The sequence below is a fragment of the Cynocephalus volans genome, chromosome 4, assembly GCF_027409185.1.
Source record: "Cynocephalus volans isolate mCynVol1 chromosome 4, mCynVol1.pri, whole genome shotgun sequence".
NCBI classification, from domain to species: domain Eukaryota; kingdom Metazoa; phylum Chordata; class Mammalia; order Dermoptera; family Cynocephalidae; genus Cynocephalus; species Cynocephalus volans.
Genome location: NC_084463.1, coordinates 167,407,173 through 167,431,155, shown reverse-complemented (window position 1 = coordinate 167,431,155; position 23,983 = coordinate 167,407,173). Strand labels below are relative to the sequence as shown.

Here is a 23,983-nt window from a genome sequence, read left to right as displayed (position 1 = left end):
ATCTTTTTCTTTTTTACCTCTACCTTGCTTCATTCTTAATGCTCAGTTTTTCAGAGATCGCCTGTCTTAAACATTTTTTTTCCAGACAACTTTCCTTCTGCTATTTTTGTTCTTTTTCCTTCTTATTGCTTTGATTTTAGTCTGTGCTGCTTTTTCAAGCTTCTTCATTTGAATGCTGACTTTGTTGTCAATCTTTCCGTCAAGCTCTAAGTTTTCCTAGGTGGTCCTGGCTCAGGGTCTCCCCTGAGGTTCTAGTCAGGATGTCACCTGGGGCTCTATTACCTGGGCTACGTCACCTGGGCTGCGTCACCTGGGCTGCATCACCTGTGGTGTGACTGGGGCTGGAGAATCTAATCCCAAGATGGTGCCCTCCCGTAGCTGGGGCAGGAGGCCTCAGTTCCCACAACTTGGGCCTCTCCACAGGGCTGCTTCTGACATGCATCTGACTTTACCCAGAAGGGATGTGAGCAGAGAGAGAAAGAGTCACATTCCATCAGTCTGTCTGTTCTCATGGCAAGCCAATCACTGCTGTTGATATATTGATTTTCTCATCTGTAGCTGTCTCTGCAGGTCTTTGATGGTGACTTTTCTTGCTCAGCTAAATCAGGTAGCATTTTATCATTTATTTATACACACACACACACACACACACACACACACACACACACACACACAGCCCTTGGGCTTTTCTCTTATTTTATTGTGGTTTTAGGTGGCAGGGGAGTGAAGCCCAAGTGCTCAGTCCACCACGTTTTATGTAAGCCCACAGTAAATACTAGGAAAGACAGTTCCAGCCCTCCCTCGCTTGGAGCCTCCTGTTCTTTGGGTTCTTAATCTGGAGTCCGTAAACCATGGTGGACATCAGGTTCTATAAGAATACTTCAAAATTTTATGCAAAATTTTGTGCCTATGAGCATATATGTAGACTTGTCTAAGGAGAGGCTCAGTATAACTGCGAAGAGGAGTGTATGAACCACAAGTAGTAATTAATGGGTCTACACAGAGGTCCCCAAAGTGAAGCAAAGGAGAAAATATTAAAACATATTTATGTGTGTTTTCCGCTAAAAAGATGAAAAATTAACGAATATGTGATAAGTGACTAGACAGACACATCCATACATTATACAAATACACCTGTTTCTGGGGTATGTGCTCCAAAACTGCTTGTTGGTGGACGTTGCCAGCAGGAAGTGCCGAGACCGCTGCTGTGTTGATAGTGTAGCTGGAGCATCTCAGGAGTCCCTCCTTACCTAGTTAGTCCTCAGACCCACTTTGCCCGGCTCGGTGAACCTGCAGGGAATCAGAGGACTGAGAACAGCAAGGGCCCACACAAGGAAATGTCCCCAAAGTAAAAAACAATTCCCACACACCCTGGGGAGAGACCTGCAGTGTCTAATGAATTATTTCAAGCACTTGGATACAAATGCATCTGTATGTAACTCTGGAGGGGCCGGGCTGTAGGAAGGGCTGTCCCTGGCCACACATGACTGCCCCGGGGGTGAGCCTGTCCCTCCCTGAAATCCAACCCCTGGGAAACTCACTGTCCCCTGCCCCAGGGCAGAAAGAGGGGGCCTCCAATGTGCCACATGGGAGATAGTCTAAATCGCTTCCTGACACCTGCTAGGCTGGGCCGGGGGCACTCACAGGTACTATTTTAACTCTGGCAAGTGGTCACTTATTTCCTGCTGTCCAGGGGCTTTCTACAGTGTCTGCTGTATCTGTCGTCGTTGGAGCACACAAGCGGCAAAGTCTGGGGATGAGCAGTTTACGTCCATTGTCTCAGCCAGTACTCAAAATCTTCCAGCAAAGTCTGACACAGACAAGGACCCTGAAGATCCCAGAGCTGATGCTGGTGGTCCAGGGAGCTTCAGGAAGAGTCCCTGGCCAGGAGGTTCTGCAGATAATGAAGACACAGGGCAGAGGCTCTTCCCAAATGAGAGATGTGGCTCCAAAAGATGGCACACGTGGGACAATCCAGGAGCCATGGGATCAAAATCAATTGTCAGGGTCAGGTCTCTGAGTGACTCACGGCCATCTCTGTGCTTCCTTACCACGGCAATGGAAAGGTGAAGTCACCAGCTAATGCACAACATTCCGTGATAAACCTGACAGTGCCTTCGAGGAAATCACAGTGAAAACAGGAGTCACAGACAGTGCAATGCAGATGAGGTTCCCCAGACCAGGACACAAACAGGAACCAGGAAGTGACCACCTGCCCAGCCTCACCCTGACCCTGAGCAGGGGTATAAAAGGCCCAGGCCCAGGAGGCTCCACACTTGAACATCTCCTTCTCCACCTGCTCCTCAGACCCGCTCTACCCTCAACCACCAAAACCATGGGCTGCTGTGGCTGTTCCAGAGGCTGCAACTCCAGCTGTGGGGGCTGCGGCTCCGGCTGTGGGGGCTGTGGCTCCAGCTGTGGGGGTTGTGGCTCTAGCTGTGGGGGCTGTGGCTCCAGCTGCTGTGTGCCCGTCTGTTGCTGCAAACCCGTGTGCTGCTGTGTGCCAGCCTGTTCCTGCTCCAGCTGTGGCAAAGGGGGCTGTGGCTCCTGTGGCTGCTCCCAGTCCAGCTGTTGCAAGCCCTGCTGCTCCCAGTCCAGCTGCTGCGTCCCTGTGTGCTCCCAGTCCAGCTGCTGCAAGCCCTGCTGCTCCCAGTCCAGCTGCTGCGTCCCTGTGTGCTCCCAGTCCAGCTGCTGCAAGCCCTGCTGCTCCCAGTCCAGCTGCTGTGTCCCTGTGTGCTCCCAGTCCAGCTGCTGCAAGCCCTGCTGCTCCCAGTCCAGCTGCTGCGTCCCTGTGTGCTCCCAGTCCAGCTGCTGCAAGCCCTGCTGCTCCCAGTCCAGCTGCTGTGTCCCTGTGTGCTCCCAGTCCAGCTGCTGCAAGCCCTGCTGCTCCCAGTCCAGCTGCTGTGTCCCCGTCTGCTCCCAGTCCAGCTGCTGCAAGCCCTGCTGCTCCCAGTCCAGCTGCTGCGTCCCCGTGTGCTCCCAGTCCAGCTGCTGCAAACCCTGCTGCTCCCAGTCCAGTTGCTGCATCCCTGTGTGCTCCCAGTCCAGCTGCTGCAAGCCCTGCTGCTCCCCGTCCAGCTGTTGTGTCCCTGTGTGCTCCCAGTCCAGCTGCTGCAAGCCCTGCTGCTCCCAGTCCAGCTGCTGCAAGCCCTGCTGCTCCCAGTCCAGCTGCTGCAAGCCCTGCTGCTCCCAGTCCAGCTGCTGCGTCCCTGTGTGCTCCCAGTCCAGCTGCTGCAAGCCCTGCTGCTCCCAGTCCAGCTGCTGCGTCCCTGTGTGCTGCCAGTAGAAGATCTGAGGCTCTGGCCACAGACCTCAGATGGCTGGTACTGACACAGGTGCCCGGGCTGTCCCACCTCCTTGCTCTGGGGCTCCCTGGGGGCTTCCGTGTTCATCACTGACTTCATCTTCTCCAAACAAGAGCTTCTGACACACGGCCTCAGAAGGACGGGACCCAGGGATGGCTTCTTACTGACTGGACACTTCTTCCGGCTCATTATCCACATTTTATCCCAGATTTCCCCTCCCTGGTTTCCCCTGATTTAACATGTAAGCTGCCCACAGAGGCTGAGGAGGCAGCACATGCCCGTTGGACCCTGAGAGCTGCCCCAAGAGTCTGACAATCCCTGCTCTCTCTGGCTCTCTGCATAGCACGATCCAGCTCCAGACCCTCTAAATAAAGACAATAGCCAAGCCCTGAGCTCACCCTCCTGTGGTTCTTTCCCTCCCTCCCTTCTCATTCCCTGAAGTGTCGTCTCCCTGTGCCACCCCCACCCAGCCTGTTTCACTTTCTCTGTCCTCGGCGTCTCTCACGCCATAGTCCATGCCTCTATTTACAGAATGGCTGCTGCTCTGTGCCCTTGTGCAGCAGAAAGCCAAGCTCCCCGTCTAACATGTGGACCACCCGCAGGGGCAGCTGCAGTGGCACCGCCCTCCTATGGGAGAGTAGGGGGCATCGGGGACCCTAGCGTTTCAGTGGAAGGATAGGGGGGCGTCCATGCATTAAGAGGTGGGCGGCATTTCAGGCGGGAGAGAAGCATCAAAAGAGCCTCAGTGCATAGAGGAAACCAGAGGAAGAGCCCAGGAGTTTCCGAGTCTTGTCCTGAATGTCATGGGGCCTCTTGGAAAGACTGTGGCAGAAGGACGCGATTTTAACAAGACGTCTCTCGATGCTGAACGTAAGCCACAAAGGCAGCACCAGAAGTCAAATCGTGTCCCTCCCAATTCGTACGTTGGAGTCCCAACCCCCAGTACCTTAGAATGTGACCTTATTTGGAAATAGGGCCTTTACAGAGGCCAACAAATTGTATGAGGTCACTGGGGTGGACCCTAACCCATATGACTGGTGCCCACGTAAAGTGGGGAATGCGGGCAGACACACCCACGGAGGACGCCGTGTGGTGCCGGGGGCTCACGTCAGGGTGATGCTTCTGCAAGTCAAGCTGCAGTGAAGACCCTGGCAGCAGAGCAGGACGGGACAGCGGAGGGGCCTGGCCTCAGGCCTCCACCTCTAGGGCCGTGAGGGAGCGCACTGCTGCTGTCTATACCAGCCAGCCTGTGGTCCTTTGTTATGGCAGCCCCAGGAGACCCATGTGAGCTTGCAGTCAGTCACAGCAGCCACCAACAGCTGCACAGATGGGGTGAGTCACACGGACTCCACACAGAGGCCAGGTGCTTGCACAGCTGTGGCAGCTCCATAGGCTGCACCTCCGGGAAGTGCTCCAGAGGACCACAGGCAGGCCCCTTGGGGACCTCTGGCCCCCGAGGTTGTCACAGGATCCTGATCTGGCACCTGCTATGACACAGTCCAGGGGCTGGGAGCCACTGCAGCTGCTGAGGCCACCTCTGCCATGGCCACCCTTCAGCATCCACAGGTGGGTGGCGTGGTTCACTCGGGCCTCTCACCTGGGAAACAGGGAGGTGAACACTGACAACCTGGCGCAGCGGGGTCCCCAGCCGCACAGCACCCCTCAACAGGAACAGCAGAGAGGCGGGCAGAGCCCTCTGCCTGCCTTCGCCTTCCAGATCTCAGTCAAAGGTATTTAATTGGCAGGACCAAATTCACACCTGGAACCTGGAATTAAAATTTTGGCTTCTAGTCCCTGCAGCTTAGGAGATACTGGAGGAGGGTCATGGAGACTCCGTGGGCTGCCCCAGCCTTAGGAGCTGGGCCTCCGTGGTATTTCCTGCTCTTCTTGCTGCTCTGCTGCCACATGCCCCCGGGGGAAGGCTCTTGTGCACCCAGGGCTGGCTCGTGAGAACGCAGGCCCCACAGCCACATGGGGTCCTGTGCTCAGAGGTTTAGTGCCCTGCTGTCACTGACTTGCAACTTTTACTGACCTTATCCTTGACCTTGAGTTTTGTAGGTGAAGTCCGATGGGACAGTGGGGCATGCACACTACTGGAGCTGCACCGGGGCCACACGTCCACCCAAGGGCAGTCCAGGGCACCCATGGGGTAGCTGGAGCTGGGCCCTGGGCCCCAAGAGGTGTTGGCAACATGGCTCCGCAGCCACAGCCCACGAAGAGAGGAGGCTCCACGTGCAGGAAGCGCCAGGCCCAGGGGGAGGCTGGCTTGTCTGTCTGTCCCCAGAGCCTGCCCCCGACATCTGCTAACTGTTAACGTTCCAGCCCGAGCACCAGTAAGGTGTTATGGAATAAAACTGTATGTGTGGACATTCCGATGAGGCACCCCAGGGAGTTATTAGAATTCTCCAAGGACTTTAGAATCTCTGGTTTTGAAAACCGCTGCAACGTTGAAAAGCAAATACGCACAGGACAAGCTCAGAAATACAAATTAGATTTGAAGAATGTCAGATTTGATGAAAAAGAGTTCTGCTTTCATGAGGAGCTTCGGATGAACCGCTTGTTAACGAGTACGACAGTTTTAAAGTAATTTTCATTTGTAATCGAAGGTGCGGGAACGGCATGCGGGAACGGGCCATCTGAACCGTGAAGCCACTTTCAGCCTCTTGTACAACCTCCATAACTTTGGGGAAATATCAGAGGAAACATCAATATGCCCTCCCATAAATTCACGTTTAACATTAAATTCTGAACCGAGAGGGAAGCCCTCTGTGAACTGCGGCCCTTGGGGGACAATGACGTGTCAGTGCAGGTTCCCAACTGAGACGCACGTGCCGCTCTGTGTGGGGACGGGGGTACACGGGGCACTCGGTACTTTCTGTCCAATTTGTCTGTGAACCTATAACTGCTCTTAAAAATAATCATTTTAAATAAGAAAACAATCGAATTCTGAGCTCTGACCTGCGGAGAGCTTGGACGCCGTCACTTCTGTTCCTACGACAAGAGGAAGCTGAAAAAAATGGAAATCAGTGACTTTTCTTGCACCTCTTAGAGAAATGAGGTTGCAGGGCAAACTGGGAAGGCAAAATCAGGGGAGACGGGTGAGCCCGGAGAGGCGTGGCCAAGGTTGGCTCACCTGGAGCAGAAGCCGTGGGAGCCACAGACTGGTAGAGACGCTGAATGGCGATTTTGACCTCTTGCTGGAGGCTGCTACCCTGAGAGTGAGAGAATCCTGGGGGAGCCGTCTGAGGGGCCCACACTTTCATGGGCTTTACCTCCAGGAACCCCATCAGGTCTGGGAAACATCCCTGTGGCTCTGGTGGGGGAGGGCGAGACTAGTCACTGAGAGACAAGCCCAGAACCTTCTCCCTCACAAAGGCCCACTCTCCAGGGGAAAGACTTTTCCAGAGCATCACCCCACCCGGGGGAAAACCCAGGTTTCTCATGTTGGACGTAGGAAGTTACAGAAAAGCAAGTGGGGGAGGTTAGAACGATTCCTGCAGAGTGGATTGGAGCTGCAATCGTCGTGACGAATCAGGCTCACAGACACAGACGGACACACACAGGAACACTCAGACGGTGCTATGCACGCAGGTGAGGACACCCACAGCCTGTCACTCTGTCAGCTGAAAGGGCCTAGATGCGGTGACACCCCAGTTGCAAGGAGCACAGCCAGCCCCCAAATCTTGGTTTCTAAGACCACTCTCCCATAAAGGACCAGGAATCCCTTGAGAAAGGGACCAACTCCAGGCCGAACATGACAGATGAGCCTGGAACACCTCGTAGTGCCAGAGAATAAGAAGCGCATAAAAACGAAAACAGGAAAAAAACACCACAACGGTTGGGGCATGTCACAGAGACATAGGGGCCACCGGAAGCCTCCCAGAGGCCACAGATGGAACTGTTGGGGTAATAAATAAACCAACAAGGTCGTATTGGATTTTAACCCAAAGTATAAACTAAATGTCTAAATATGCATGAACCTGAACTGATGTAAATAAATAAATACATGGGAGAGAATGGGCAAGTCTCCTGTGCAGAAAAGCTGCAGACAGTCTGTGTAGATGCTCTACCCTCCAGGAGGCGGGCCCAGCCCTCCCAGGTAACTCCCTCCCAGGTGTGCGGCGGGGAAGCAGGGAAAGGCACAAGCGTCTTGACAGCAGCGAAGCCTAGCACGACCTCGGCCGGGCGATCAAGGTCAATGTCAACCGCCTCGGCCGGCCGGGCGATCAAGGTCAACGTCAACCGCGGTGATCATGTTGGTAGCAGGTTCCCTTGCAGGGCGTGAGAAGGAGGCGCATCCTCTGCGGTCCTGCTCCCGAACCCGCAGCCCCAGGCTGACCGCGAGAAAACAGCAGACGAATCGCCACCGAGGGGCGTTCTGTGAAGTATCCGACTGCCCTCCACAGACCACCCGGGTCACCAAAAGCAAGGAAAGTCTGAGAAACGGTCACAGCCAAGAGGAGCCTGAGGGGACGGGACAACTAAATGCCAGGTGGGATCCCGGATGGGGTCCTGGGACAGGAAAGGGAAGTCAGGTAAATACGAATGAAATATGAAAAAAGGATGGACTTTGGTTAATAATAATGTCTCAATATTAGCTCGTTAATTGTGACAAATGTCCCACACTGATACTAACATAATGCTAATAACAGAAAAAGTGGCTGTCGGATACGTGGGAACTGTCTTTGAAATTTCCTGTTGCCTTCAAAACAGTCTTTAAAAAATAGAGAAAAGGACACAAAGCTTCTGTGAAAAAAAAAGACGTTCTGTAAATCTAAAATTATTCTAAAAAGTAAAGTTTATTGACAAAATTAAACTCAGACTCAACGTGAAACTGATTTGTCTGAGGAATTAAATCCTTTTACAATTTTTTTTGGCCATGAGAATCACCAGGTCTAGATGTGCTAACATTTAATTTTGAGATAATTGATCAGAAATTTATCCCAATGTTATCACAGCCTGTAAAAAAGGTCAACAGCTCCAGTCACAGCTGCAGCAGCAGAACGAGCCCTCTGAGAAGTTATCAAAAATGACGTCAGACCCTACATTTGCCAGAAGAGACGAAGATGTCTCAGGGACACGGATGGAACATGGAGTTGCTAAGAAGGTACATTTTGATGACAATAAATAAATTTGTAGGGGAGTGAGCCAGAAAAACTTTATCATCAACTAAGCTATCAATATTTTTTCAATAAAGTGTTATTATTTATTGATATTACACAAAAAGATGACTGCAGAATTATCAACATGTTGCAGTTTGTAAGTTCGCACGGCGACTTGGGCATCGCTATGGCTTTTATTACAGTTTATAAGTGATGAAATACTTTTAAAGGGAAAAGCGTTCCCTGCAATTTTTTGGCTGCCTTTGAACAAGGGGTCCCACAATTCCTGTGTCTGGCCCTGTCTCTCCCCCTCCCCCAGCGCCCGGTTCTCAGACCCCTCTCGTCTCTCCACCCGCCGCGATGGCCCGTGGGTTGTGGGCTCCACGAGCCGCCCCTGGGCCGGCCCCACATCCCACATGCACGACACCGGGCAGGCGGCTCAGCAGGCCCAGACCATCGGGTCTCCTTGCACCGGCCTCTCTCTCCCGTCTTGGTAACAGCCGGGATCCAACCAGACAACCGGAAGCCATTCTGGACCCCTCCCCGGATCCGTCAGCCTCCACATCCAGAGGCCTCAGGAACCGCCTGTAGACAGATGTGGGCTGGACCCAGGCCGGGGTGCAGGCGGCTGCTCTGGGGCCCCCCACAGGATCCCGGCTGCCCATGTCTCTCTCTGACCACCCTCAGCCCAGGGGAGGGAGTGACCCAGCGTGCGACAGAGGAGCCACAGGGAGGCTGTGATGTGGAGAGGGAAAAAGTGCCGCTGCTCCCTCACCCCTCCAGCCAGAGCTTCTACTGGGCAGGAGAGGTGGGCCTGGGTCACTGGGCACAGCTGACCGTCGCCTCTGGCTTCTGCAGGGCACCCCCTCCCCACCTCGGCCCACCACAACCTCACCCCCTGAGCAGCACGGGAGGAAAGGGACACAGGCCAGTGAGAAGATGGCAGGTGGGTGGGTGTGCACCCCCCAAGCCCCACCCGGTCTTTGGGGTCTCTGTATCATCTGACTATGGGTCAGGCCCACTGCCTACTTCTGGAATCCCCTTCCAGTGTCCTTGCTGAGGTCCCCAACCATCCAGCAGGGAGGAGTGACTGCCAGCCTGCATGAAACATTGGGGATTTAATCCACACCAGCCTTAATTCCTGGGGGTTCCTCTTTTAAGGGGAATACTTGGAGGGGCAAACCTTACCTGCTTGGACACCCAGATAGGTGCCTGTCTCGGTCCCCCCACCTATAGACAAGGAAGGCCTGCTATTCCCCGGTCCTGGGAAGTTCTTGTGAAAGGTTGTCACCTCTCTGTGGTGGCAGAGTGAGTGGAGGTCCCAGAGCCTCACCCTCAGTGGAGGTGCCTGGTCCCAACCTACTATTTTGAATTTGATAAAGGAAAGAGCAGAGACTTTAAACTGCCTTTTCTCAGTGAACTGTGTTTCAGGGACCCAAGTAGTTGATGGCAGAAGGATTTCAGCTAATGGGTGCAGACGGGTGACAGGATAAGGAAAGGACCGTTTCCTGAGCCTACAGAAACAACCTTCTAGAAACAATCAACAGCCCTAAAAGAACTGGGCGAGGTGTGGCAGGGGCTTGTGGCCTCTGAGCCGCTCATCAGTCTTGAGCCAAAGGTGGGACAAGCAGACGTTAGCGCTCTAGATCTTGTGGAACAGCAGGGACCAGTGTCCCCGAAAAATGAACCTGACTCTGATGGCTTCTCTTCTCCAGGCCTCACTGCCGATTTACAGAAATCCCAGAGAGCAGAGGAACACCTCAAGTGACACCGAGGATGCGGTCCGTCAGATTCAGAAAGTAGGAAAATTTACAGGAAAAATAGTCATACTTGTTTTCTTCAACAAGGAATGGGCATTTAAAAAGAAATGCAGGGGAAACTGTTATGGTTTATACTGGGTCTACAATGTCAACCCAAACACGTGTCCAGAAAGTGTTTGAATCATCACGAAAAAAATCAGTCTTAATTCAACTGGAAAAATTTGAGCATTCACTGGAAATTCACCAGGAAATTATTGTTAATTACATTAAGAATAATAATAACACTGTGATTGTGTTAATAAAAGGTTTACCCATTAGAGATACATGCTGAAACATTTATGGACAGAGTGATATGATGTTTGCTGTAAAATATTTCAGCAGAAGCTGTGTGTGTGTAGGGGGTAGATGCAGTCGGCTTGGTAAGATGCTGATGGAATTGTGTATGTGTGACCAGCACAGGGACAAGATTATCTTCTCCCATGTGGGGACATTCACAGGGTATCAGGGCAAGTAACCAAGGACAGAGGTCCTCTGGCGGGAAGGATATAATATTTTCTTGAGTGATATTTTGTGCCATTTATTTTCTTTCAAATTACGTTTGCCTGTGATCGCGTGTCTTGGCTGGCGTTACAGTATCAAAGTAGCATAGACTGGGTGGCTTATAAATGTTCAAGTCAAGAAAAGAGAGAGAGACTAATCTCTCAGAGAACGTTCTATTTGGGAAAGCAGGACTGCAATTCAGGACACACACAGAGACCGGGATGGTCTCCAGTATATCCAAAGAACAAAGAAAAGTCTGGAAGTTTTATTAGACAGATGTTGCCTTGGTTGTGAAAGGAATCTTACTGGCAGGAGCCAAGTCTGGGGGAGCTGGCAGCTTTGCTTGGTGAGTGACAGCCACTGTTAGCGTCCTGGTAGGTAAAACTGGTTTTAGGACCGCAGCGGCTGTCTCACAGCTGGGTTTGGAGAAGACTCTTCTTGGAGCAGGTGCTGTGTGCCCCGAGTGCTTTTTCCTCCTGGCCCTGAACTCCAATTTTAGTTTGAGTGTGACAGGAGTGACCCAGTTTGTATAACCAGCTTTCGCATAAACAACAGAAATTCCTCGCAGTTCTGGAGGCTCAAGTCTGAGACTAGGGCGCCAGCAGGGTGGGCTCTGGCAAGGGCCCCCTTCCCGGTTGCAGACTGCCACTGTCCCATCGTGTCCCCCACGTGGTAGAAAGAGGTAGAGGGGCTCTCTGGCCTCTCATCTTATGGGTCCCCACCCTTGTGACCTAATCACCTCCCAAAGGCCCCACCTCCTAATACTGTCACACTGGGGATTAGGGCTTCAACCTAGGAATTTGGGGGGCACATTCAGTCCATTGAACCGCATCAAAATAATTTTTTTAAAATAGTGACTCCCGTAGTTCTATTTTACATTTTATTTGCTAGAATGATTCCACCCAATTCTACCACACGTCCTGTGTCCCTTACCATGTGACAGACTTTTATGTTCAGCTGCCTCCAGTTTTCCCTGATTTATAAACTGCTCCAACGAATGACTTTGTGTGTCTCTCCCCGCATGTGTGTCGGGGAGTTTCTTCAGGTGACATAGCCACGCTTGGGTTTGCCTGTCGGGGCAGGGTGTCAGTTCCTGTGTACCCACAAAGTGCCTGGGTGCCGGTTGTGCCAGTCGGCTCTGTGGCCAGGACAGGCCTTCCACGTCCAGACAAACTCCAGCACTGCCACACTCCTAGGAATTGGTGACCTAGTGGGTGTGGAGCGGGGGTGGCCGCCGTGCGATGCGCATCGTCCTGCCACGCGCCACGTTTCAGTTTTCTTCGCGGTTCTCCTCTGTGAGACGCATGTCCCCGTCCTGCCTGGCGCTCTGCCGGATGGTCTGCTTCTCACTGATCCGGAGAGTCTGTGATGTATTGTGAGCTCCGGTACGTGCTCCAAAGACCTTCTTCTGTGTTCTCGGTGATACATTCATCATGGAAATTCATTTCTCTCGGTGGGTTTTGTTTCTGTGCATTTCACCGAAGATCCTCCCTGTACTTTAATCAGAACTGCATTCCGCTTCTCTTTGCTCAGATTTTAAATATGTAAAGAACACAAAGTACAAATAATAAAACACGACTGCATCCACTTCACAGGATTAATGAACTTGGGGATCAGTCCTGCTCAAGTCCTCAGAGAAAGCCACATCACGGACGTTGACAACCGCAGCCCCTGGCACGGGGCGTGGAAGGGAGGTGAGTCCCGGCCCCCAGGCTAAGCCCTGCAGCCCGGCAGGGCAGAGCTCAGGCCCGGAGCTCAGTCTGCAGCGAAGGACCGAGGGCAGCCAGGAAGGAAATGACTCTGTGGTTCTAAGAGGAGACAGAAACCACAAGCACAAGAGTAGTTGATTCTTGGTTGGAACGTGCATTAGGACAGAAGATGGTGCCTCTGATAGGGACTTCCTTAGTGGCAGAGAGTCCTGAGAAACGTCTTCTGTTCAGTTACTTCAGAACCAGACAGAAAGAAAATGACAAGGTGGAAAAAAACGTCGTTATGTCACTTTGGATGAATATGGAACATCACATATTCTGTTTAGGAAAAAAAAAAAAAAGAAAGAAAAAAGGAAGGAAGGAAGGACGGAAACCAACAGAGAGGCTGCCGGGGGCACTCGTGGGCTTTCCCGGATTTGTGTCATAAAATGTCCTTTCTGAAAAATTCATAACAGTGCTGAAAATAAAATTTGTGTCCTGGGAGTGTCAACCAGAGAATGCGTCACTGCTCGTTAAACTGGTAGAATAAACCTGGTGCCCCCAATGACTTTTGCTCACATCGGCACTAAACGATCTGTCCCAATCAGACCTATCAACAAACACATCGATGAGCGTCTTCTGTTACCTCAAGGAGCCACGCAGCCCCCGCCCCGGTTTTCGTCTCCACTAGACGTGCAAGTACCCAAAGTGGGGGGCCGGGGAGGACTGCGCTCTTCAACGTCTTGTGCTTTGGGGCGTGCGGAGACCCCCCACAATGACAGGCTGTCATTCACCCCCAGTGTCCTGCGTGCGGGCTCTGGCCAGCAATTCTGCACACGTGACCGCTCGGCCTTGCGACGGCCCTGCGTGGGGGCATCGCTCCCCCACTGGCTTTTCCCAAAGGAGGAAGGACTCGGAAAGGGGCAGAGCCTCTCTGCCACTGGAAGTGGAGTTAGCCCCTGGGCCTACGGGCTTCTGCAGCCCGGCGCCCTCTCTTCGGCCACCTGTCCCCTGTCCTGTGTCCCCTGGGCTTCCGGCTCGGCATACTCCAGGGAATGAAACACAGGCAGAGGCGCTGTGGCTGCCGTCCGAGTCTGTCTGCTGCTCTGCGCACACGGTTCTGAGCCAACCACATCATTTAATCAGACAGTGGACAGAAGGTTGCTTTCTAATCCCATCACTTGTCTTCAGTGTTAGCTGGAGTTCTCCTGTGACGCAGAGCTTTTCCTCATCAGTGACTCAGTTTCCTGAAACCGAGTTCATGCAGGAAAGGCAGGAAAGTGCCTGCGTCTCCCTGCCATTTATCAAATCAGTGTTCTGGGTTTGTACCCTAGGAAAATCCAAGGGGACAAACGCTTTCAGTTTTCTCCTCTTTGGCAAACCATTGTACACCCAGGGACTTTAATTTCTGTGTGTTTTGACTGATTGCACTGCGGATGGTGACTCGGTAGCTCTCGGTTTTGTGGCCGTTTCTTTGCCCATTTTGTGGCTCTTTAATTCCAGGGAACTGGCGCGCTGTGGGACCTTTGTCTTCATCCTGCACTTACTGTTTGGGATTCCTTGACCTGACAGTCGGTGTCTTTCCACAAGTCTCAGAAGTCCTCATTTCTTTTCTTTTTTTTTTCTGACTGGTAAGGGGATCTTAACCCTTGGCTTGGTGTCGCCTGCACCGCACTCAGCCAGTGAGCGCACCGGCCATCCCTATACAGGATCCGAACCCATGGCCTCAGTGCCACCAGCGCCGCACTCTCCCGAGTGAGCCACGGGGCCAGCCCAGAAGTCCCCATTTCTAAGCTCTTGGTTGATCTTCTCTGGTGATGAATTCTAGACAAATTCTCCCATCACCAGTCAGTCTCACCAATCTTTCTCTAGCAGAATCTCATATGCCGTTTAATCTTTATATTAAATATTTAGTTATGTTGGTTAATTTTTATTTCTGAGATTATTTTTTTATCCCAAAACTCCCTAGTAACTTTTCATAGGTTCACATTTTTCAGTCATAGCAGATTAAACATACTTAATTAATTTCCTGAGAGTTCCGAAATCTCATTTACTTCTATATACGATATTGTCTCTCTCTCTCTTCTTTTCTTTTTGCTGGTGCTAAAATAGGGGAGCTTTTCCCCACCTGGTGGTTCTTTATTTTGTGGTGTTGTTGGGAGCTCAAATACAATTGAAATATGTTTGTGCAGATACTGGAGACACCCATTTAAAGTAAATTCTTCAAGAAATAATTTGCATTTGTTTTGGCCAGGTAACCTGGAATTCCATGCACTCATAAAATCTGAAAGTACATTCTCAGTCAGGATTTTTGACCCACGCCGCCACGCCCCGGCCTTCTGCGGCAGCGAGGACCCCTTGGCTGCCTGTCGGGTGGGCCGAGTGTCCTCAGCAGTGGCTGCTTTGTGGACGTGCCCAGTGAGGTGCCGTGTGTCTTCCTGCTCCTCATCTCCTCCCCAAACTCTTCATCAGGGGCTCCGGGGTGCACGCCCAGCACAGCACATGGCTGCACGTCCTTGGGCACAACCTGTGCTGGATCCTGACCTTCACGCTGCTCTTTGTCCCAGTGCGTGAGATCACAGAGGGCGTCCTTTCGGATGTGGTGACCGAGTCCTGCCATCTCCCCCTATATGTGCCAGCTGGGATGGTGCTTGTGGCTGCTGTCCCCTCCGTGGCCTGCTACCACGATGTTGAGACCTTCAATTTCCACAGGCTGCTGATGGCCCCTCCAGCCTACGGGACCCTGGCCTTTACCTCCAAGACCACAAGTCTGTCAAGTTCCCCCAGCATGCCATCAGCTTCTCACAGCTGCGCTGCTGCCCTGCAGGCTGCTGGTGATCCTCTATGGGATGCTGCTCCTTGTGGAGCTCTCTGTCATCCAGGTGAGGGGACATGTCTTCTTCAAGAAGCCAAGGGAGGGGAAGCCCCCGAGGACCTGCAGGACCTGGGGGTGCACTTCCTGCAGCCTTTCGTGAACCTTCTGTCCAAGGGCTTGATGGACGCCTGCACCAAGACCGGTGGGTGGACGCCTGCACCAAGACCGGTGGATAGACGCCTGCACCAAGACCGGTGGATAGACGCCTGCACCAAGACCGGTGGATAGACGCCTGCACCAAGACCGGTGGGTGGACGCCTGCACCAAGACCGATGGATGGACGCCTGCACCAAGACCGGTGGGTGGACGCCTGCACCAAGACCGATGGGTGGACGCCTGCACCAAGACCGGTGGGTGGACGCCTGCACCAAGACCGGTGGGTGGACGCCTGCACCAAGACCGGTGGGTGGACGCCTGCACCAAGACCGATGGATGGACGCCTGCACCAAGACCGGTGGGTGGACGCCTGCACCAAGACCGGTGGATGGACGCCTGCACCAAGACTGGTGGATGGACGCCTGCACCAAGACCGGTGGATGGACGCCTGCACCAAGGCGGGTGGATAGACGCCTGCACCAAGACCGGTGGGTGGACGCCTGCACCAAGGTGGGTGGATAGACGCCTGCACCAAGACCGGTGGGTGGACGCCTGCACCAAGACCGGTGGGTGGACGCCTGCACCAAGATGGGTGGATGGACGCCTGCACCAAGACCGGTGGATGGACGCCTGCACCAAGACCGGTGGATAGACGCCTGCACCAAGACCGGTGGGTGGACGTCTGCACCAAGACCGGTGGATGGACGCCTGCACCAAGACTGGTGGATAGATGCCTGCACCAAGACTGGTGGGTGGACACCTGCACCAAGACCGGTGGATAGACACCTGCACCAAGACTGGTGGGTGGACGCCTGCACCAAGACCGGTGGGTGGACGCCTGCACCAAGGTGGGTGGATAGATGCCTTCACGAAGACTGCCCTCAAGAAGCCTATCAGCCTGTGAGTTGTCAGGCTCATCGCCACGAGGGCCCTCAGCAACTATCAGTGGCTTCTGTGATGCCCAGGTGCCAATGGATGTGCAGAGCATGCAGGGTTCAGGGCCATTTGGTGGCACTTGGCCATGCCTTCTGGAGACGCCCAGTCCTCAGCAACACTTTCACATCTTGGCTGACCTGCTGGCCTTTGCTGGGCCACTCCGAGTCTTCAGGATCGTGGGCCACCTTGGGAGGGAGATCCGTGCCTTCCAGGCCAGGACACAATTTTGGGGAGTTCACTTTGTCTCATCCCAAGAACTCCTTGCCAATGCCTATGTCTTAGCCCTGCTCTGTCCCTCGCCCTTCTGCTGCAGAGGACACTTCCTCAAGCATCCTACTACATCACCATCGAAACCAGAATTAACTGGAGAGGAGCAATACAGACCAAGGTTTACAATAAAATCACGCTCCTGTCCACCTCCAACCTGTCCACGGGGAAGTGACTGCTGGGCACGTCTGTAATCCGGCTGCCATCAGCACCAGCCAGCTCATGTGGTTTTTTTCTCGTGCCCAAACCTCTGGGCTATGCCAGTACAGATCATCATGGGTGTGCTTCTCCTGTACCACAACCTCGGAGTCAGGTCTTCAGTGGGGCAGCTGTCATCATTCTGCTGGCTCCTGTCCAGTACTTGGTGGCCACCGAGCTCTCCCAGGCCCAGCGGAGCATACTGGAGTATCCCAGCGAGAGACTGAAGCAGACCGGTGACATGCCCTGCGGCATCAAGCTGCATGGGCTGCCTGCCTGGGAGAACATCTTCTGCATGCAGGGGGAGGTGACCTGCAGAAAGGGGATGACCATCCTCGGGGCCTGTGCCATCTCCACTGTCATCTCCAGTGAGTCCACCCCAACCAGCCAGCCCTGTGCTGCTGCCTACATGCAAGGACAGGGTGTCAGGGCCTGGGGGCAGGGCACAGGTGGCAGAATCAGGTGGGCTTTTGAGATTGGCTCAGCTAGCTGAGACCTCAGAAAAAGAAAATCATTTTTTGAGCCACACAAAAGTTAAGTTTCTTTAAGCCCCATAATGGTCACACTACTTGTCTTTTTCTTCTACACTCAGGTGTACGATGGGACCCACATTCTTCACTGTCTGGAAACTTACTTTGCAGTTCAGGCTTCCAGGGAAGCTGTGCCCTCTGGTGCCTGCACTCGCCTGGAGTCTTTGACTCAGCTTCCTGCTTCGTGGTCTCTCGTCCTACGGCATGACTTGCCATTCTGCCACTGAAGCTCCCGGTCGCTAGAACTGGCCAATGTCCCTTAGGTGCTACCGGCTTCATTGTAAACCGACGTGTGAGTTTGCTATGGCTCATGTAACAACGCGCCACAGACTAGGTGCATGAAACAGCAGAAAGTCCTCCTCTCACAGTTCTGGAGGACTGAGGTCCAAGATCCAGGTGGCGGCTGGTGGATGCCTTCCAGGGCTGCGAGGGAGGGTCCATCCCAGGCCTCTGTCCAGCTGCTGGGGTTGCTGGCTGTCCTTGGGGTTCCTTGGCTTGTAGAAGCATTGCCCCGATCTCTGCCTTCATCTCTGCATGGCGTCCTCCCCCCGTGCGTCTTGTCCAAACTCCCGCTTTTCATAAGGATGCCAGGCGTCAGGGGCCCACATAACATCTTCAAGGAACCTATTTCTAAATAAGGCCACATTCTGAGGTACTGGAGGTTAGGACCCCAAATATAAATTGGGAGAGACGGGACATAATTCAGCCCATAAGAACTTACCACAATGAAGTCAGTTTGTCACAAATTTTGACATCTGACAATCTCCCTTATTTTCTTGCAAAGTCAACTATGCCTTTAAAAAGTAAGTATCGTAATCCAGAAAAAAGATAGAAACACACAAATTTCCAATATAAGGAATGAAAATACAGGTACCATTATAGATTCTACAAACACTGGGAAGACTATGAAAACATTTTGACAATTTATATAAATGTACAAACTCCTTGGAAACCACAGCTTCTATGAAGTCAACAAAGAGAAAATAGAAAATCTCAATAATTCTGTATCTATTTAAAGTAAATTGAATCCATGATTAAAATCTTCCCACATGGCAACTGAGGCCCAGATGGCTTCATCAGTGAATTCTAAAACCCACAATAATGAGGAACACTGATTTTATGTACATTTTCCCGAGCACAGACAAAGTGGAAGATTTCTGAATTTTTTATGAGGTTATCATCAACTAGATCTCCAAAGCCTTCAAGGCCATTACAAGGAAAAAAAATGTTTATTTATTTTTTATTGTTATTATTATCTTACATTCTAAGATGCTGTTGTGGAGCAGTTGGAGGGGAGGGGAAGAGGTGAGAGGGGAGGGGGACAGGGTGGGAGGAAGAGGAAGAAGCACCGTGGTCGAGGCCCGCGGCACCCCCTCATTCTGGCAGGGAGCCCAGGGGACTTCCAGCAGCGGCTCGGTGGTCACTGCTGGGCGGGATGCGGACAGTGGGGGAGCCCAGGGGACTTCTGGTGGTGGCTCGGTGGTCATTGCTGAGCTGGATTCTGAGGCCCTTGGCCCCCCACCACCTTGGCTCGAGAGCCCAGGGTGCTTCCGGAGGCAGCTCAGTGCCTGTTGCTGGGCTGAATGTGCATGTCAGGGAGTGCGGCTGAGGCCCTCAGCCCTCCCTCCATCCCCACTTGGGGGCCTGGGGGGCTTCCGGTCCTTCCAGGTGTTGTAGGTGTTCTTTGGTGATGTCAGACCTTTACTGGTTCATATCAGAACTTTGTCTCTGGTCTGTGGGTTTTTTGCTTTTTCTTTCTGTGTTAGATTATTTGCTGCCCCCACCACTTAAACTCTGCACTAGAACTAATTTGTTGTCCTTTGCTTACTTTTAAAATGGGGGAACTTCCTTTGGGAACCAGCACTTGAGCCCTGTGGTTGGGCTGAATTGCTGCTTTGCTGCTGGTTCCCTGGGGAAGGCTTTTTGTGCAGCTCAGGTTTTCATGGTTGACCTTGTAAGCACTTCCAGGTCTTGTGAGGTCCGATACACCTGGGTTGTGTGGAAACTCTGGTCTGGGCCTGAGTCTTTTCAGCAAACTGCACCCTCTGCTGTTCTACATTCCTGACCAGTCTCCTCTGAGTGATCTTGTGCTGATGGGGACAGATCAGCTGTCCACGCTGTGCCCCAGTGTTCCCTCGGTGGCCCGTCTCCCCCACCCCCCCCACTCCAAACACTTCCCTTGCGATGACTCACCGGCCTCTGAGTGGCTCCTTTTATTCACTTGTTGTGGCCCCTCACTCCTATGTGGGTCCACGGGAACCCTGTTGGTCTTGCTGGCCAGCGGGCCACCAAAGCCCTCTTCTCCCCTGCAGCCTCCAGGAAACCTCATCGGGAGGGCACAGCTGTGGCTTTCGCCGGCTCCTGCTCCGTGTGCTCACCAGGGCCAGCCTTGAAGTGGTCCGGGCTCGAAATGGTGGGAATGGTCCTTCCTTGCTCTCATCGCAGCTTCTCCCACCTTCGTGCACTCCATAGGTCTCTCCTCCCCTTCCCCTGGGTCTAGCGGCCCCAGCTTGGCTGTTGTTGCTTTTTAAGAGTTGCAAATTGGTTGATTGTGGGAGAGGGTGACACCCTCTGTTCTGCCTTCTCGATTTTCCCCTCTACAAGAAAAAAAAAAAAATTAAACCAATCTCTGCCATGAACATAGATACAAAAATACTTAACAAAATATTAGTTAATTACATGTAGTAATATTTTAAAAGATAATATAAGTGGCATTGATTCCAAGCCTTGTGAGGGTGTTTTAACATTTAAAAGCCAATCAATATAACTTATTCAATAACAGAAAAAAGAGGAGGATTCATATGCTCATCCCACTCGATGCAGAAAAGTTATTTGGCACACTGCGTCTTAATTACAAGGTCTCCCTGCCTCAGCGTTATTGGCATTTTGGACTATATAATTCTCCGTGGGGGGAGCTGTCCTGTGCACTCCACGATGTTTAATAGAACCCCCCTCCCAGTTTTGACAACCAAAAATGTCTCCAGATATTGCCAAATGTCCCTTGATGGCAAAATCACTGCCAGTTGACAACCACAGTTGAGGATAATAAAATTTTAGCAAGCTACAAACAAGAGTAAACACTTATATCTGATTTTTACAATCTGTAAATCTTACAGCAAAATAAATGTTGATATAATTAAAAATTTTATCCTAAAATTGTGAACAAGACCTGAACACCCCTGATCGCTAGGTCAATTAAACATCAAATTAAAGGACCCAGTATTTCAACAAGACAAGAAAAAGAAATCACATTATAAGAATTGGAAAGGAAGAAATAAATTGCTGTCATTCACAAATAACGCCGTTTTTTTATACACGAAGTTCGAAGGAATCTATCAGAATTAATGTTCATGTAGCAAGACAGCTGGATACAAAATTAATATAAAAACTGTATTCTGATGTATCAGCAGTAATCACATAAAAGATGAAATTTAACATATATCATTAACATGTGATTAAAAAAATCAATTACCTAGGTATAAAACTAACTGCTACTTATTTTGGGGTGAAATTAAAGAAGTCGTAGGTAATAGCGCCAAATACGACACTTACAGATTAGAAAGCCAACACTATAAAGATGTCAATTCTTCCAAAACTTGTAGACAGAGTCAATGCTATTTCTATCAAAATCCCGGAAGGTTAAGATTAATTTCCCACACCGATAAGCTGATTCTAAAGTTTATATGGAGATTCAGAAGGCTCAGAAGAGCCGTGGCAATCCCAAAGAACACACCTGGGGGATTGACTTCACCAGATGTGAAAGCCCAGTGTGCAAGGGCAGCATCGAGCAGTGACGAAGACAGACAAGCCAATGGACAGGACATGCGTGGTGCTGTCCGGGACAGGCTCCTGTGATGGGGCACGTTCTTCATCTGTGCTGTCCAGGGTGGTACATACCTGCCACAGGTGGTTATAGGGCATTCGAGATGTGGGTATTGTGACTAAAGAGCTGAATTTAAAGTTCAATTTGTGTATGACTAATTTATATTTAAACAGTCACATGTGGCTAGTGGCTACTGTATTGGACAGCACAGCTATGGGGAGGTTGGTAACAAGTCCCAGGGACCATATGACAACCTTATTTATAACCAAGGTGAGGCTGCGATGCACTGTGGGAAGAAGGATCCTTTCAATAAAGGGTTTGGGATAAATAGGCCACCCGTGTAAAAAGGAAAAAGGACCCTGACACGTACCTCACACCATACAGAAAAGTGAATTATAGATATATTGCGTTTCCAAATGTGAAAGGTTAAAGATAATAATGGTTATTCATTTGAAACCAAAGTTTTCTTCATTTGAAACTTAAGAGAACAACTTTATGATGTCACAAGTTTTTACAAAAAGCAACATAATAATTTGGGATAGTCAACATTTAAGAAATCTGTTATTATAAAGAAACCTTTAAGAAAATAAGAAGGCAACCAGCAGAGCTGAAGAATATATTGATCAGGCGCATATTTGACAAAGAACTAATATCAGGATTTATAAAGATGACTGCTATGAATAATTAAGAAAAAGACAGATAATCCAACAGAAAAATGGGCCTGAACAGACACTTCACAAAAGAGGAGAGCCGTGTGGGTAATAAACACCGTAAAAGCTGCTGAGATTCGTTTGTCATCAGAAGATGTGATGTGACACCTCTACACACCCGTCAGAATGACTGAAAAGAAAATGACAAACTACCAGGTGACGGCAAAGACGCGGATCGGCTGGAACGCTCACAACTGCTGCAAGAGGCAGACTTAGCACCGTCATTTTTGAAAACTATTTCCTTGTGACCTGGCAAATCCACTCTGGTTGTATTCCCAACAGAAACGAGTGGCGACGTCAACCAAAAACCCCAAAAACCTATATGCAAAAACGTTCTAAGCACTTTATTCCTAGCAGGCGAGAACTGGAAACACTTCGGATGTTCATGAACTACGGCGCAGACACACAGACCGAGGCGCGTTTGTACGCGGGACACTGCGTGACAGACAAGAGTGAGCTGTGACCCACGGCGACGTGGACAAATCCCACAGACCTAAATTCTGAGCAGACTGGCCGTAAACAAAAGAGCACATTTCAAAGTGTATATTGTAAACCCCGAGACAACCACGAAAAGAGATTAAAAAAAAAAGAGGTATAAATAAGTCAATAGAAGCGACAAAATGGGATTTATAATGCTCAATTAAACTCGGAGAAGGCAGAAAAAGAGGAAAAATTTAAAAAATGTAACAAATATAAAACCCCTACCAAGACAGTGCATTTTAATCTCACTACCACATCAATAACCACTTCAAATGTGAATGATCTAAATACAGCAGTTGAAGACGGAAACCATCAGCCAGGTGAAGAAGTGACCCCTGCTGCGTGCCGCCTCCAGGAAGCCCAGGACGTTACTACCCAGACGGGGTGGATGCGGATACACCACGACAGCTCTGAACACTGAGGGACGTTCCGTAGTGACAGGGGGCCAATTCCCCAGGAAGGCCAAAACAGAAGACAGACACTGGATCTGGACACGTCCACAGACGTCGTGGGACCGTCCACGTCCCTCTCGCAGTATCTGACAGAACAGGTGGGCAGCGGGCAGGAGGACCGCGGGAGGCCTGGACAGCACCGGCCAGACACCTGACCTGAGGACGCTTTTGCCCCAGCACAGAGGGGGCGCCGTCTGTTCAAGCGCACGGGGGCCGTTTGCCAAGTTAGATCATACGAGGGCTCTAAACCAAAGCTCAGCACATGCAAAAGAGGAAAAGTGACATGAAGTATGTTGCCAAACATAGAGACTTGAACTTGAAATTGATAACATAAAGATATCCCCAATGACTTGGAAATTAAGCAGCATGCTTCTAAATAACCCATGTGTCAAAATGGGAGTCTCAATGGAAATTTTAAAATATTCTGAACTAACTTAAACGAGAACACGACACGTCCAGATCTGGGACGCGGCCACCCTAGTGCGAGTGGGAAGACTGCTGCCCTGAGCACGGACCCTGGGGAGGAGCAGGGGTCAGATGCAAGAGCTTCTGTGCAGGAAAGCAGACCAAGGAGCGTTCCATCGAGGTCAGCGCAGACGGGGGAGGAAAGACAGGCAGGGCAGGAGCGCCGCATCGAAGGCAGGAAGACAGGCAGACAGGTCCCCACGGAGCCCGGGGTGCCCGCAGGCCAGCGAAGACGCCGACGGGGAAAAGAGAGGGGGGCTGCAGGGCCGGTGTCGGGAATGACGCGGGACGTCGACACTGGCCCCGTGAACGTTCAAAGGACATAAGGGGACACGACAAATGCCCCTGTGCCCACTGGAGCTCAGTCTCTGCATCTTGTCTTCTTCTGAAGGGTGTGGAACAGTGTCTTGGTGGGCAGGAAGCCACGTGCCTGCCAGTGTGACTGCACGTGGCTTATTGTCCATCGCTCTGAGGGTCTCTAACTGCTCTCGATTCAGGGACAATTCGGTTTTGCTAAGCAGAGGGCCCAACTTCCCCCGGCGTGCCCGGGGTGCCCAGCAGGGACCCCACCCTTGCTGGCTGACCTCGAATGTGCTCCTGTCCTGGGCGGGCTCTGGCACTGCCCTCGGCATGTCACCTCTTGGCCCTGCAAGGGCTTCTGCTTTGGCGAGTTTCATTCTTGGTGTGTGTATTAGTCTGTTCCTGTTGCTTATAACAAAATGCTTGAAACCGGGTGATTTATAAAGAAAACAAAAT

General features: G+C 51.4%; 1 pseudogene; it reads left to right on the top strand.

Annotated features, from left to right (window-relative positions):
* The first annotated feature begins 7,558 nt into the window (after window positions 1–7,558).
* LOC134376725 (ATP-binding cassette sub-family C member 8-like) lies at window positions 7,559–22,293 on the top strand (annotated as a pseudogene).
* The last annotated feature ends 1,690 nt before the right edge of the window (window positions 22,294–23,983 follow it).